We start from the raw sequence: 17081 nt of genomic DNA on the forward strand, positions 1-17081 counted from the left end.
AGGTACCTTATGCTTTAGTTGTAGGAAGCTTGATCTATGTTATGCTATGTACATGGCTAGATATTGCACATGTAGTGGGAGTCATTTGCAATCATATGAGTCATCCTAGAATTGAGCATTGGAATGCAATCAAATGGATTCTCAAATATTTGAGAGGAACATCCAATAAGTGTTTGCACTTTGGGGGATCTACTACTGACTTATATGGCTATGTTAACTTAGATTTGGTAGGGGACATTAGTACCAGGAGGCATACTATAGGTTATGTATTTACTATTGGTGGGGCAACACTGAGTTGGGTTTCTCAATTGTAGAAGGTTAATTCCTTATCCACTATAGAGGCAGAGTATGTTGCTACTATATAGGAAGCTAAGGAGATGATATAGCCCTAGTTCTTACTAGAACAATTGGGACACTCACAAAAGGATAATTTTTTTTTTTACTGATGGTAAGAATTCCATTCATCTTTCAAATAATTATGCTCTACATTCAAAGACAAAATACATCTAGTTGCGGTACCATTTTATTTGGTCAACTTTGGATGATGGATAGTTAAAGTTGGACAAGATACATGTAGATAGTAATCTAGCATATTTGTTTACAAAAGTAGTGACAAGGGAGAAGTTGAACTTCTCTTCATCTTTGGTCAGTCTTCTTGATTGAACATAATAAAAGAATAGTTGAGTCTAGGCTGGTTTTATCTAGTGGGAGCCTCATGGAGTAGTGACATTGCTACAAGAGTAGTCTCTAAGTTAGAGATTGGTGTCTAGTGTAGAGCCTTATTAGTCCCCAAGTGGGAGATTATTAATGTGTGGTGATTGATCAGGGAAGTACTGTACATACTCCATAATTCTTTGATGGGCTATTTTATCAAAAAAATCGGGCCGACACTTTGTAACTAATTTTAACCCTAAAGTAGCAAAAATACTTGTATAAAATGGATTAGGATTAGGTATTTCATAAGGTGTGATGTGATAATTTCTTCATGTGATGTTATTGAGTTGTAAAGGATTATAGATTCTAATCAGGGTGTAATCACTAGATAGTAATAATATTGGACTTGTTGTTTGGTGGATGTAGCCTAGGGATTGGGTGAACCACATTAAATCTTGGTGTCTTGTGTTCTATTTTGTGTGATTTATTATTTTTTGATATTTGGTTATATTTGTATGTAATTATTATTTTTGTTCATGGTTAATCCTAACACATATCATTTTTATTTTCTAATTACAATATTGATTCCCTTTATTGATTCACCTATATTGATTCCCCTTCATCTTAAGGACCTTTGACTACAAATTTATAGTGATAAATTTGAGCATATTATTAACACTAATGGAAAAATTGGCTATTGCACCTCATTGAGGTAAATTTTTCTTTTTATCCATTGTTCTTTATTGTTCTTTCTTTTTAAATAACTTTGTTAATAGATGAGTGTTTTTCATTATTTTGTACTATTATTAGGCTTATCTAATTTTTTTTAAAGGAAAATTTGGGTGAGCCACTAAATATAATATATATTAATAAAGTGATTCAAGAGCTAAATTAGGAAAGAATCAGTAAGAAAACCTGATATCCTAGATCATTACAAAACTTTGGAGTATCAAAGATTTACATAAGCAATACATGTGAAGGAATCCACTCATCCCTATGGATATTAAACACAAGGAATGATGTCCTAGATCATTACAAAACTTTGGAGTATCAAAGATTTACATAAGTAATACATGTGAAGGACTCCACTCATCCCTATGGATATTAAACACAAGGAATGATGGCCAGTGAGTAAGGAGATTAACAACCATTGAGTGGGAAATTATACTTCCAAAGTACCGTTTAATATTTGCCACTACAAACCTATCATAACTCTACTGTAGTCGAGTATTCAATAACTACATACACCTTTATCTGCATCAATCATTTTTTGAAGTTCAATGTTCTTTGCAATGAAATGGGTCAGGTTTAATGTTGATGTTGTTGATTTATGGAGACGTAAACTAGATACTAAGAGGGGGGGGGAATCAAAATCTATAACACATTTCACATTTCTCAGATTTATCCACATATAATAATAACTTGTGCATGTAAAATTATAAACTTAAACTTGTTGTAACATGTAAATTAGTTAAATTACATGCATGAAAGTAATAACACATAACACAATATTTGTTAAAACTAGGGTGGGGATGACACCCACAAATATTCACTTTTGTAGTAATAAAGTTAACTAGTTAAGGTTACAGTGTTTGACCATAACATATGATCTACCTTGTGAGGAGCCATCCTAGTAAAAACTTAAGAAACTATTAGGTTTCACCTTGTTAAAGGATTTGACAATTACAACTAAGTAATAAATATGTTAGGAGATTTGCAAAGATCTATTAAGACCACTATGCTAAGATATTTACCCTAATTCAAGTCTATTAAAACTGACTCAATACCTAACTCTCAATTTTCTCTATAAGCTAATTTTGAGTATCCTCCTTACTAACTGACCCTCTCCTCTGATCTGATAACTATTGTCTTTCCCTTTCACTTTCACTACTCATGAATAGGTCACTTCCTCTATTAGATGATAACAGACCCTTGAATGTCTTATGATCTTCTTAATCCTTCATAGTATAATGCATCATGTTCTCACATATACTCTTCTTCTTCTCTAACCATACTCTTCCACATTATTAGGATTAAGATCATCAATGTTTAAATATTTTTGTAAAGATTTTCCTAGATGGTTCTATGTTTTTCCTCTTCATCTTGATCATTGAACATACACATAGGGATATGTGATCCACGTCATGTAAATATTTTGTAACAACCTCCACAAGTATTAAATATTCTATAACAACCTCTTCAAAAATTAAATAAACCTTCCAAGTTAGCTTGATAATTGTTTTTCCTAAAACTCTATTCCATTCCTAACTTTTATTTAAACTCTACATTGTTCAGCCTTTACTCTTTTTGTTGCTTGACATTGTTGTTGCTTGACCTTTGTTAACCTTTTGATGCTCAGCATATATTGTGCTCAGCACATACTATATCACTTAGTACTTGTATACTTGGAATTTTATCGGTCACTAATAACTTTCTCGATTCATATAAAAAAATTCTCGATGACTGTACACTTACTTGGCTTCTATAAAACTACTCGATACATACTATATTATGTACATGACTTGACCTATATAGAGTAGCTTGGTCATAGTGATGACTGTCTAACTCTTCCTTATAAATGACTAAGGGGTTGTCACTAATAGACAAAAATGGTTAGAGATACCAATAGATGTTACTACCCCATCACATCGTAGATTTAACAGTGGGTTAGCAACTTTGTTCCCTTCCTAAAGTGTGTGTAGAAGATACACTTCCTAATATTGATCTAAAGAGTTATCTAATGTTGTATCTACAAGTTTTTCCCATTTTTTCCTTCACATTACTGATTTGGATTTTATGATATACATTCAATTGTTATTATATTTACACTTCATGAGACAAATTTCTTTAAGGTATTGCAAAAATATGTGATTATGTAAATAACTAGTATTTGGTGGAAATTTGGTACATTTAGCTTTAACTATTCTTGAAATATTAGAGATATAGATGGCAAGGGCACAATAAGACACAAAATATATATTTACTCTTGAATAAATGATTAATTGAGTGCCTTGGTTATTTATGGTAGTCTAACTTACTATAGTACATTAGATATTATTTTCCTTTCTTTGGATTGATAATCTGGCTTACTATATCTTATTTTCTTCGTACTAAAATCATCTAGTTTTTAGCAGGGAGGAGAGGGAGTACTACTCCCTAAGTTTTAGGCTTCACATCTTGGCTTGCATGTTTTCTTTGTTGTTCTATAGGTACAGATTGTTATGGTATCTAGTCAGATAGCCAATTAGATAAACAACTATTTTTTGAACTATTTAAAAGTACTTATATGTAGTATTGCACTTATATTTGTGACACATTATAGTTAAATTGATAGTAATATTTTACTATGTTTTATTATTTACAAGATACTAGCAATGTTTGTATGTTTATATCTGATGGATGACAACATTAATATCTTAATTCAAAGCATAGGAGACCATTTTTGGATATAATTATAGCCTGAATATTATCTTGTAAAGAAATGTCATGTTTGAAAATATGTACCTAGAACAAAATAAGGAGACAATTGCTAGATTGTGGTCTAAGTTCAAAATAAAAGGTGAGGGAAAATTTATTTTCCTTGCAAAAAATATAAGGGATTAAAGACTTGAAGAATTTTAATCAAAACAAATGAGAAATGTTGTAGAAAACATGGTCACATTGAAGGGAGGCTCAATTTTCTCCCATTGGTAATTATTTCAATACATTGTCTTAACAATTTGTATACATAAGATATCAATTAATGATGAGATCATGGTCATAGTAAATTTAAGATCATCATTTTGATACAAGTAAACCCTATTGAGTTACATGTTGTGGACCATGACAATATGGAGAATGTAGATTTGCAACTAGAGGAGCATGGAGGTGTGAATATCAAAGAAGAAGATAATGCTCCCATGGAAGAATATGATCCCACCATAGAGAACACAATTCAAGATGACAATATTGGCACAATAGATGATATTGGTGTAGCTAGTCAAGAGATGGTACTAGCATAGTTGATTATGATGATGAAGATGACCTTGAGATACTGATACTTGAGAAGGCATACTATCCCCTATATGAAGGCTCCCAAATATCTCTTCTCTCCATTGTATTTTTGTTGGTGAACTTCAAGGTTATGAGTGGTTTATCCAACATAGAAATATCACATATGTTAAGGTATGTCATTTTGCTAATCTTCCATGTTATCTTACCATTAATATTCTTTATATTAAAAAAAAAAAAAATTTCCATATATTGATAGGTGAGTGTTTGTTACCACAATCAAACTTTCTACCTTGCTCGTACTGTGAATTATCTATCATTTTGAAAGATATTGATGTAAGGAGACCAATGAAACTAGGGCCAAAGGGACACCCATCCACCAAAGCCACCTACAAGAGTAAACACAATGGAAACATAATAGAGCGAACAATAACCAAAGGAGATAGAAAAGCAAAACATTTTATTGATTTTTCAAATTATCAAATACATGCCCAGTTGTGAGGCCTTCCAAGTTATGATCAACATTACAATTTAGAATTTCATATTCCCGTTCTAACTCCTAATTAATCTTCCTTGTCAAACTACCTCTTCAATCCCTTCCTAAGACTCTACCCAATACCCTTTTAAATATTTGCACAACCACAAGATAACATGTTACAAATATCAACTAAATAAAGCCTTACATTAAATGCATAATCAAGCCACAACTTGGCTCTCAAAAAATATTAAATACTAATCATGAAAATAAAGGCAAGGTTGACTCAAACTGGAACCAAACATAGACAACTTAGTTGAAGAAGGACCAAGGAAAATACTAGCACTTGGCAACGCTCGACACATACACAAACTCAACACCAATCGATACTCGGTATTAACCACAAACTCAACATCAACCATGAACTCAGCATCAACTATAAAATTGGCATCAACAAACTCAATAGCAATAGATAACTTGACAATAACAAAAAACTTGGCAACAACTAAGAGCTTGACAATAACAGAGAAACAAGAAAAACATGTAGGATAGAAATGAAACCTAGGATGCTCCTACATCAGACAACCATGGTTGAAAGAAATGATTCTCTTAAATCATGTAAGTGCCACAACCTAAGTTGAATCCAACTCAGATTGAGAAATCCATGTAGCATCTTCAACTAATAAGTTCTTCCACTTCACAAAATACTCATTGTAATCTTTTCCTCTTGTGCTTTTACCAATTCTTTAATCCAATACCCATTCAACCTCTTCAATCTACTTTTGAGGATAATTATCTAATATAGTAACTTCATCATCTAACTCATGGTACTTATAGAAATTAGCAACATTGAATATAGGAGATATATCCATGTCATTAGGTACCTCAACTTCATAAGCATTTCCACTGTCAAACTTCCTCAAGATCTTACAAGGTTCAAACCTTTTCATCTTTAGCTTACTGTATGTTCCACTAGGAAATCTTCCTTTCTTCAAATGAACCATCACCTCATCACACACTTCAAAATCATGATATCTTATAGACTTATCGTTATTCTCATTATACTTTTGATTACTTTTCTCCAACATCAACTTCACTTTCTTATGCAAAGTATCCATAAAATCAGAAAATTCTACCCCTGCAGTACTTATCTTTTATTCACTATAAACATCCCTCAAATCTGATATTCCTCTAGGTTGCATTCTAGTAACAATCTCAAAAGATGTTTTCCTTGTACTACTATTCATTGAATTATTATATGCAAAATTGACTTGTGTCAACACCAACTCCCAATTATATGGTTTATCTCCAACCAAACATTTCAGCAAATTACCCAAGTTTTTATTCACAATCTTTGTTAGTCCATCTATCTATGGGTGGAATGTATAACTAAACTTCAACTCAGTACCCATCTTCTTCCACAAAGTCCTCCAAAAGTAACCAAAAAACTTACTATCTCTTTTAGAAATAATACTTCTTGTTAATCCATGCAATCTAACAATCTCTTTGAAAAAAAATTCAGCAACATGCTCAACATCTGATTTCTTCTTACATGTATTAAATGAGCCATTTTAGAAAATCTATCCACAACAACAAATATAGAATCATACCCTTTTGTTGTCTTAGGTAATCCAAGAACAAAATCCATATTGATGCGACTCCAAGGTTTCTTAGTAATAAAAATAGGTGTATACAAACTAGTATTTTGACTTGCTCTTTTTGGAACTTAACAAACTCCTCAACTCTTTATAAACTTTTGAACATCCTTATACATCTGTGGCCAATAGTACTTGTCCTTCAGCAAACTCAATGTCTTATCAATTCCAAAATCTCCTGCCAATCCACCACTATGTTTTTTCAAAATCAAATTAACTCTCATAGAACTTATAGGGATACACAATTGTATTCCTTTGAACAACATACCTTCTTGAATGAAATACTCATCATACTTACTTATATCATCTGATAGATTTATTTCTCTGCACTCTCTCTACACCTTAGAAAAATTAGGGTCAGTATCATATAACTCTTTCATCTCATCAAAACCAAGAACTTCAACATTCATCTTGGTCAACAAAGGTCTTTTGCTTAATGTATTAGCAACTTGGTTAGTGACTCCACTTTTATGCTTAGTCACAAATGTGAAACTCTACAAATACTCAACCCACTTCATATGTCTCTGATTCAACTTAAATGACCTCCCAAGTATTATGAATCTTTATGATTAGTATACAACACAAACTCCTTAAGAATCAAATAATGTCTTCACTTCTTCAAAGCTTAAAAAATTGCATAAAACTCTTGATCATTGACAAAATACTTCCTTCTAGCATCATTAAAATTCTCACTAAAGAAAGAAATGAGTTTACCTTCTTGATTCAATACAAATCCTATTGCACTACCACTTACATCACATTCAACTTGAAATACCTTATTGAAATTTGGCAAAGCCAATATGGGTAACTCAACAACCTTTTGTTCCAAAGTCTCAAAATTGTTATCATATCTATGTGTCCACTTGAAAGTTTTTTGTCTCCTCTCATTGTCTCAGTCATAGCATTACAAATAGAACTAAAATTCTTTATAAACTTCTTATAAAAGCTAGCCAAACCATGAAATGATCTTACCTCGCCCACATTCTCAGGGGTAGGCCATTCCAAAATTGATTTAACCTTCTCAAGATCCATTCTAAAACTATTAGCTAAAATCACAAATCCCAAATACATAATCTCCTATTGTATAAAAGAATGTTTTTTCAAGTTAATCATCAACTTCTCCTCTTTCAATCTCTATAATACTTGTCTAACATGCTCAAAAAGTTCTTCCTTAGTCTTACTGAATATCAAAATATCATCCAAATAAACAATCACAAACTTACCCAAAAATCTCTTGAGAGACTCATTCATCAACCTCATGGAAGTACTAGGTGCATTAGTCAAACCAAAAGGCATAACTAACCATTTGTACAAACCATCTTTTATTCTGAAAGTAGTCTTATATTCATCACCTTCTCTAATTATGATATGATGATAACCACTCTTCAAATAAATCTTGGTAAAATACGTTGCTCCACTCAAAAATTCATTATGTCATTCATCCATAGTATAGAAAACCTATATTTCACTGTGATCTTGTTAATAGCTTTGGAATCAGTACACATTCTCCATTCTCCATTCTTCTTAGGTGCTAATATAGCAAGTACAACACATAGACTCAAGATTTCTTCAATCAAACCTTTATACAACAACTCGTGTACTTGTCCATTAAGTTCTTCATTCTCTATAGGTGTCAATCTATATGGAGCTTTATTTGGAAAATTAGCTTCAGGAATCAGATCTATACAATGACGTATACTACTTACTAGTGGTAAACCATCAGGAATATCTTCTACAACAATTTATTTGTACTCGATCATAAAATTTTCATTTTCTATTGGTACTCAGCTTCTACCAATTTCTTCTATCACTTAGTCATTACTAGTTGTTACTCTGTCACCAATGTTTTCTATCACTTGGCTGCTACTGGTACAACTCAGCCTCCTAGGAATTATAGAAAAATATACTTGATTTTTCTTAATTTATTTTTCAAGTTTTTTTTTTTCCATTAACCATGCAAATTCTTACAGTAGTACAATTACCCTCATTTGGAATTTTATTCAAAGGAAAAAATATTTGTTTTCTCTCATTCACCCAAAGAGTATATTGATTCAATCTTCCATCATGTACATCATATCTATCATATTTCCAAGGTCCACCCAACAAAATATGACAATAGTCCATAGGCATAATATCACACAGAACTTCATCAAAATAACATCCAATCTTGAACTTCGCAATACATTATTCACTTACCAATATCTTATGCTCATCTTTTATCTATGAAACATGATATGGTTTAGGATGCTTCAATCTCTGCAACTACAATTTTGTAACTATCTCCTCTAATGCAAAATTCGTAGAACTTCCACTATAAATGATCACCTTGCAACATTTTTCAGCCATATTACATCTAGTCTTGAAAAGACTTCTTCTTAGGATAGGGTCCTCATCACTTGCCTTATTACATAAGGTTCTTCTCACCATAAGATATTTTTCAACCTCAGGTCCACTCAATGAACCCTTAGTGTCTTCTTGAACCACAAAATTTTTGTTATCTTGGCCATTTTCAGAGGATCTACACTCAAAGAATCTATGCCCTTCTTTACCACATCTAAAATAATTACCACAAAAGTAACCTCTAAAATATGAATTACCTCTTTCTTGGTAAGAACCAATACCTCCTCAGTAAGAATCACCACCTCTCCACTTAGTCTTGCCTTTTTCGTCACTTTTCCATTTAGATTTTCCCTTATCTTGTACAGAATTGTCAAATCCATCACCTTCTCCATGAGATCTACCTCTGCCTCTCTATAATCTACCACCTCTACCTCTTTGTCTTTATCCTTGCTTCTTTGTCAAAATCTCCTTAGCTTTCAAGAAATATTGATATGCTTCTTCCACACTTTTCAATTTCAAAAAACTTATCTCATCTTGAATCCTAGTTCTCAATCCATTTATGTACCTTAGAATTTTTTCAATATCATCATCCACACGTATAGATCTGTTGTACAATCTACAGAATTCCTTAGTATACTCCTTCACAATCATGTTCCTTTGACTCAATTTTGCATCTTTCTCAACAAGATAACTTGGTAATCAATAGGAAGGAACTTTTTCTTCACGTTGTTCACCATTTTCAGCCAAGTCTTGATCCTCTCTTTTCCTCTCCTTTGTCTATTAGTTTGCAAATTCTCCCACCATAGTGAGGCATGACCCTTCAACCTAGTAACTACAATTTTCACCTTCCTATTATTAGGAGTGTTTTCATACTCAAAATAACTTCTCTATATTAGAGATCCAATCCAACACAACATCGGTGTCCAATATTTCATCTTAAGGAACAACTTCTACAATAGGCTTTGAATGTGCCCTAAACAATACTCTCAACAATGTTGATTCATCTTAATCTTCTTTAGGTTCTAGATTAGGGTTTGGTGTTATTGCTTCATCATCACTCACATCATCAAGATACGCTCCTCTACCTAAAACCATCTTTACGATCAGGTTCCTACAAGATCATAACCCTCTGCAAGTTCATTTGCTACCCTACAACTAAATCAACTCAGGGTTCTACACAATCTAATCTCCACAAGGATGAATTTGAGGCTCTAATACCACCTAATTTAGGGAGACCAAGGAAAATAGGGCTAAAGGTACACCTAGCTACCAAAGCCACCTACAAGAGTAAACACAATGAAAACACAAGATAGAGAACAAAAATCAAAGGAGATAGAAGATAAACACACTTTATTTATTCATCAGAATATCAAATACATGTCTGGCTATAAGGCCTTCTTGGTTACAACCAACATTATAATTTAGACTTTGATCTTCAAATGATCTTTACATTCTAACTCCTAACAACTCTACCTAGTCAAACTACCTCCTCAATCCCTACCTAAGATTCTACCTAAGACCCTTGTAAATACTTGCATGACCACAAGTCGACTGGTTATAAATACCAACTAAATAAACCCTTACATTAAATGCATAACCAAGCCACAATTTGTCTCTCAAAAAATATTAAATATTAATCATAAAATTAAATATGTGCAAGGTTAGCTGAAGCTAGAACTAGACATAGACAACTCGGCCGAAGAAGGACCAAGGAAAACATTGGCACTCTGCAATGCTTAGCACATACATGAACTTGACACCAATAGACACTCGTCATCAACCATAAACTCAGTATCAACCATGAACTTGACATCAACCAAAAACTTGACATCAACTACGAACTTGGTAGCAACAGAGAACTCAACAACAACTAAGAGCTTGGCAACAACAAGGAACTCAAAAACAACACAGAAGTAAGAAAAACATATAGGATAGTAATGCAATCTAGGATGCTCCTACATCAGATATTGAAATGGAATATCAAACAATACACGCATATCCCAATGATCTTATTATATATCATAAACAACATGAATTTGCAACAAATTTTCATGACTGTCATATTAGTAGATATACGTCATATCAAATAACAAAAAGGGTGACTCAAAAGGTTCTTTGGTATATTCTCATTATTCTATGCCTACAACAATTATTTAGGTATACTATCTTGACACTATTTATGGATTACCATGCAAATAACAGAGATCAAGATGACATTATACGAATGCTTATAGATGGTTCTACATCTAAGGACATAGAAGGAACTTGGTTGCACTTTAAAAAAGAACCTTATAATCTCAAGTTTTCATTGGAAGTGGACTGTATCGATCCATTTGAAAAAATGAGATATGTTTACTTGGCATGGCTTTTTTGTGATTATCAATAACACTCTTCCTTGGATGTCCATAAAGAGGGAGCACATAATGCTAACAATAATTGTACCAAGTATTTTTTCATTGAATACTCATCTAAATTAATCTATAAATACCACATCAAAATGGTCATAATAATTATGTAATATTTTTGTTCATTCACCTAGGTAAGTACCAAGTTAAATATATGAATATATATATTGAGCCCCTTATTGACAAGTTGGTGGAGTTATGGAATGAGGTCACTATGTATGACATATCTAAACCAATAGGAAAAAGAAACTTTCAATTCAATGCAATGCTTGTCTAAAATATACATGATGCTTGTGAGCTAACACATTTTTGGGGTGTGTTATACTATTAACACATTTTTTTGTATGTTATAGTGCTAACACATTTTTGTTTTATGTTAAATTTTTGCGTGATAATTGTAAATATAAAAATAAAATATATTTAATCCAATTATACACAATCTTATAGGTCTTCATATAAAGGAAAGAATTGCATATCCACTTTTTGGTTCAAAGGTGAAATCTCATCATTCAAAAAATTTAGAAAAGTAGGTGTTTGATGAATAGAGGCACTTTCTCTAGAGAAATCATAAGCATCAAATTACTAGAAAACATCTTTTCAATGGGAAAGAAGAGACAAAATCAAAGCCACAAAAAATGACACTTTGCCTATGAAAGTTAGAATAAAAAAGAATAAATAATCAAGGTGATGTCATTTTATTTGATATTTTTGTTTGAAATTTATATTTTGATATTGTCTTTTTTTACTTGTGATGTAATTGATGCCCATGAAGATCATCAAGGCATTAATGACCAACTTCCAAAATAACTAAAAAATTATCTTAGATAATTTAGTAGGTTGTACTATGAGAACCTCTCAATCATCTATTTATTTGATGCTATACATATTAGAAAGAATATAACATAGACATTATGGAAAATATTAGATGGAAGGTGTGATAAAGAAAAAAAATGTCAAAATTTGTACTCAAATTTATTAACCCAATCATGCACTAAATTTTTTTTATTAAATCAAATAGCAATAGAGATTGAATTAATATGAGTGTCCTTCCTTGGTTATTATCATACCAACAAAGCAATGCTATGTAGAAGGCATACAAGAAACTTGATTTCTTATAAGATTTTTTGTGAATATAATCAATCTTATATCAAGAAAAAATGAATTGGGGCCATGGATGAAAACACATGATTGCCATACCTTTATTAAGGTAATTCATGTTATTTTATATTTAATATATATTTTTATACTGCATATAGTTTTTATTTTATTATTTTAAAATATATTAAAAATATCATAAGATAATTATTGCAGTATGTTCTACCTATATCTCTCTCACACCACTTTGACAATAGTGTCAAAAAAGTTACATATGATCTTGGAAAATACATGAGGTTAGAAGTGTTACTTCTTAGATTATTTTTAAAGATACTATATTCCTGGCTTGCTTTAGTTTTAATGTAATTTATTGTACATTTTTTATTTGCATCTCATTTATGAGTTTTTGCATGTTGACTATTTTCTAGGTGGTCATCATCTATAGAAATCAATAAAGAAGATACAAAATATTGAAAGGGAAAAATTCCTCATCCAATGTGTGAAATACAAAAGTGTCTACCTTTAACTTTTTTGAATGCACAACAACACTACCTCATACATAAAGTTGAGGAGATTGAATTGTGTGGACTAGTACAAACTAGGTCACAATGGATGGTTGAGAGACACTTAAAATTTTTAAAGGGCTTGGTTGAACAAAGAGCACATCTTGGGGGTTCTATGGTGGAGGATTATATGGTATATCAGACCATGGTGTACATTAGTGAATATCTTTCTAAGTTTGCAGTAAAGATGTATGCAGATCGCATTTAAGATCCCAAATCCATTAAAAAATTAAAATGGGGGTACTTGATAGGGAAATGTGGATTGAAGAAAGCGAGAGGTAATTATAAGATGTTATTGTAGTTAACTAATTCTTATAAATCATCAATAAAAGTTATTTCTAAGTGGTTTTTTTTAAAAAAAAATTATAGTTGGTCGAGAGTGGGATGCACTACATTTTTTATATTGTAAACAATATTGATTGGATAATGGTATGGATTGAATTATCTCAACAAAATTTCACTCATTAACATGGGAAGAGTGTTGTTTCATTGGTTAAAGAAGCTCATCGCAATGCAGATTCTAATGTTACACCAATGGTAATTGATCTAGCATATGATTTAAGAGGTAGAAAGGTAGTATAAATTTAATAATTATGACCTATATGTTTAATATCAACTTACAACGCAAAAAAAATTCACATGTTTGAAAAAGTGCAGGTCAAGTACCACAAAGCTATGTACTACCATGGCCATATTTTACATAAAAAGTTGGATGACACAAAGAATTTTTTTGATTGTGGGATATTTGTAGTCTTCAAGGTCACTAATATTTCATCTAGAAACTACATACATCCTCAATAATATAAAAATCAATACCATGACATTTTGGGTGATATACTTGAGTGAGACTTTGATTCCTTCAAACTAGTTCTACTCATTGTCAATTGGTACATACTACAAATAAATCAAGATGATCCTAATAGAACTATTATTAAATATGATAATAGATTTGCAATGACTAATACAAATTTATTTGAGCCAGTTGGAGATGATTCTTATGTTCTTACAAGACAATGTGAGCAAGTGTTCTACATAGACGTTCCACACAAATCAAGTAGTAATTTGTTGTTAGACATGATCACAAATGACAATTAATTGATGATGAAGAAGAAGATGATGTTGGTGATGATGGAGATGATGGTGATCATTATCATTGTTGTGATGGTGATGATGATGATGGTGATCATGGCGATGATGACAATGACGATGGTGATGATGGTGATGACAACGACAATGATGATGGTTATGATGATGAGATGGATGAAGAAGATGATCAATGACATGAATGAAATGTATGAGGTATGATTATTATTTATTTATTCATAGAATTTTATTTGACTTATATGTTTTCATAATTAATTTATTTTGTGTTGAACTCTAATGGCATGGTATAATTAATTCATTGTGTTCAATTCTAATGATTACAACATATGTAATTTATGATACATGTGTTTCAAATATTACTCATATATTTAATATATTTATTATTTAACAAATTACCAATGCATTGGTTACCATGCTCAATTATTGGTTCTGATTACATCCAACATATATTTTGTGGAAACAGGCAATTGACTACAAACATCATCACCCCTTTTGTTGACAATTTTGCATAACTAGTGTAGACATTTAAAATCGTCTCAAATGCTATATCAATTCATTTAATATTTCCTTTGACATTATAATTAATTATTTATTAATTAATATTATTTTTCATAATTTTCTACCTATTTAATTAACTAGGTTCATTTTCTTAATGTATTTAAATTTAATTTAAATACATCCCCTCTAATGTATTAAATTTATTTAATGCATAATGCTCCATAAATCCCCTTTTGAATAAATTCTAATTTATTCAATTGCCTCCACTTTATTAAATTCTTTAAGCTTTTGATTAATTTAAATCTTATTTAATTTAATCCCAATCACATCCTAAAAACCTAGTCTACACCCATCACTCTCATCCTTCTAAGCCTACACATTAGTTAACCTCACTTAATTATCCTAAACATCTTTTAGCTCCTAAGTGTTTTCTCACACATGTGTGAGAAACACAAGATCCAATAAAGCTTCCACTTCATTATTTTATTCACACCTCTTACACATTTGTCCCTCTTTCCTTTCTCCAAGGTTTCTCACACATGTATGAGCAAACCTTGAGCCATCACTTCCACTAAAAAGGTTTATGTTAACATTTGCATGGCTTGTATCCTTAGCCCATGTGTCTCCCTTGTGGCACCTATGTGGATGTCACATAGATGCCACATCCCCAAGGCCTCTCTCAAACATACAAATAGAACCATTGTTTCAAGTATTTAACGTCTCCCTCATTTGCATTGTTATCATGCTAGTATAGTCTTAGAGATTTTATGCATTATTACTAACCTTTGGTAGTTTCTAGTTCATTTGCATTTGCATTGTTAAATTTGTTTATTTCTTGCATCCACATTCACCTTCATTGAGTGTTTTGAACATGGTTGTATTCATAGCCATTGTTTGAAACACTCTCTTTATATATAGTTAGTTCACACACTTTGCATTTCATTTTCAAACATATTGGAATTCAATAGTTGTGTTTGGGAGAGCATATTCACATCCCTCCAATCTAAAGTACACCAACAAGGCCTCTTATGGGCACCCTTGTTGAGATACTTTGAGGTTATATGAGGACATTTCTTTTTTGTTGTATTGAGTTGTATTTTTCTTTCTTTTGGATATTTGATTTACATGTGCAACTAACATTTGTTTTCTTACACGTACTCCTAATAGGTTAATTTTTCTTGCATACATTTTGGCACATCCCTTTTCCATTTCCAAAAATGGGTCAAAAACTTAGATTTTTCTATAGAAACTCTACATTGTAATCTTCATTAAGACATAGTGTCGTCTATGAAGATGCTTTGTTATCTTCATAGATTTGCGTCTCCATGGTTTGGTGTCTCCACTTATAACTATTTTTTTCAAAACCACTTCATATCACAAACCACAACTATTATGTCATCTCTATTCCATTCTGTTGTCTCCATCTTTTATATTGTTATTTGCATTATTTTTACTTGTTTCGTTGTCTACATTGTGGGCGGCCAAAAATCTACAATATTTGTATACTGTCATCTCGTAGTTTTCCTAGTATGTCATCTCCAAAAAATTTTATTTTGTTGTCAGTGATATTTGGACATCTATGACTTTTGGCATCTTCAACCCTATTCTATCATTTACAACTATGAAGTGTAAGTAAAAGTTATATCATACTAGTTTGTATTTTGTCATCTTTGTTATTTGTTGTCTTTGCCAACATTCTGTCATCTGTGATTTTTAAATTTTAAATTTGACTTTTTGTGGTTTCGTAGGATTGCAGTCATTCTAAGCTTATTTACATATAGAATTTTTTTTTTAAAGTTAAAATAAATTTTCTCATAGTAAATACTTCATTTTGGAGATTTTTTGTGAGGTTAATCAAGTTGGACCATCGTAGAAACAACTAATCATGTTTCTTGCATGTTTTCCTTAATATTTTATTGCTCTTTGTAAAGAACTTGAATGTTTAATCATTTGTCTTTGAATGAATGTTGTACTTAATGAGATAAATAAAAAACACTCTTGACTGACTAAGCTTAAAAATAAGCAAATCCAATCTTGAATACATAATCAATTGAATAAAAACCTTTCATTTGGATGAATTTTTTTAAAACATAATATTGAATGCCTTAAGGAAATTCACAAACATTTTTTTGGAATGAATGCTTAGAAGTCAAAATACACTCTTGAATGCATAAAAGGTCAAAGAAAAATGTTATGATACACATTTCAATTTGCTTTTAAAATGAATCTCATCAATCTTGAATGCTTAAGGTTCAAAGAACATTAAATGAACATTTGGATTTGGTTCTTAAAATAAACACTC

Source organism: Cupressus sempervirens, chromosome 4 (genome assembly GCF_028749045.1).
Source record: "Cupressus sempervirens isolate cs-2001-9-10 chromosome 4, ASM2874904v1, whole genome shotgun sequence".
Classification (NCBI taxonomy): Eukaryota; Viridiplantae; Streptophyta; class Pinopsida; order Cupressales; family Cupressaceae; genus Cupressus; species Cupressus sempervirens.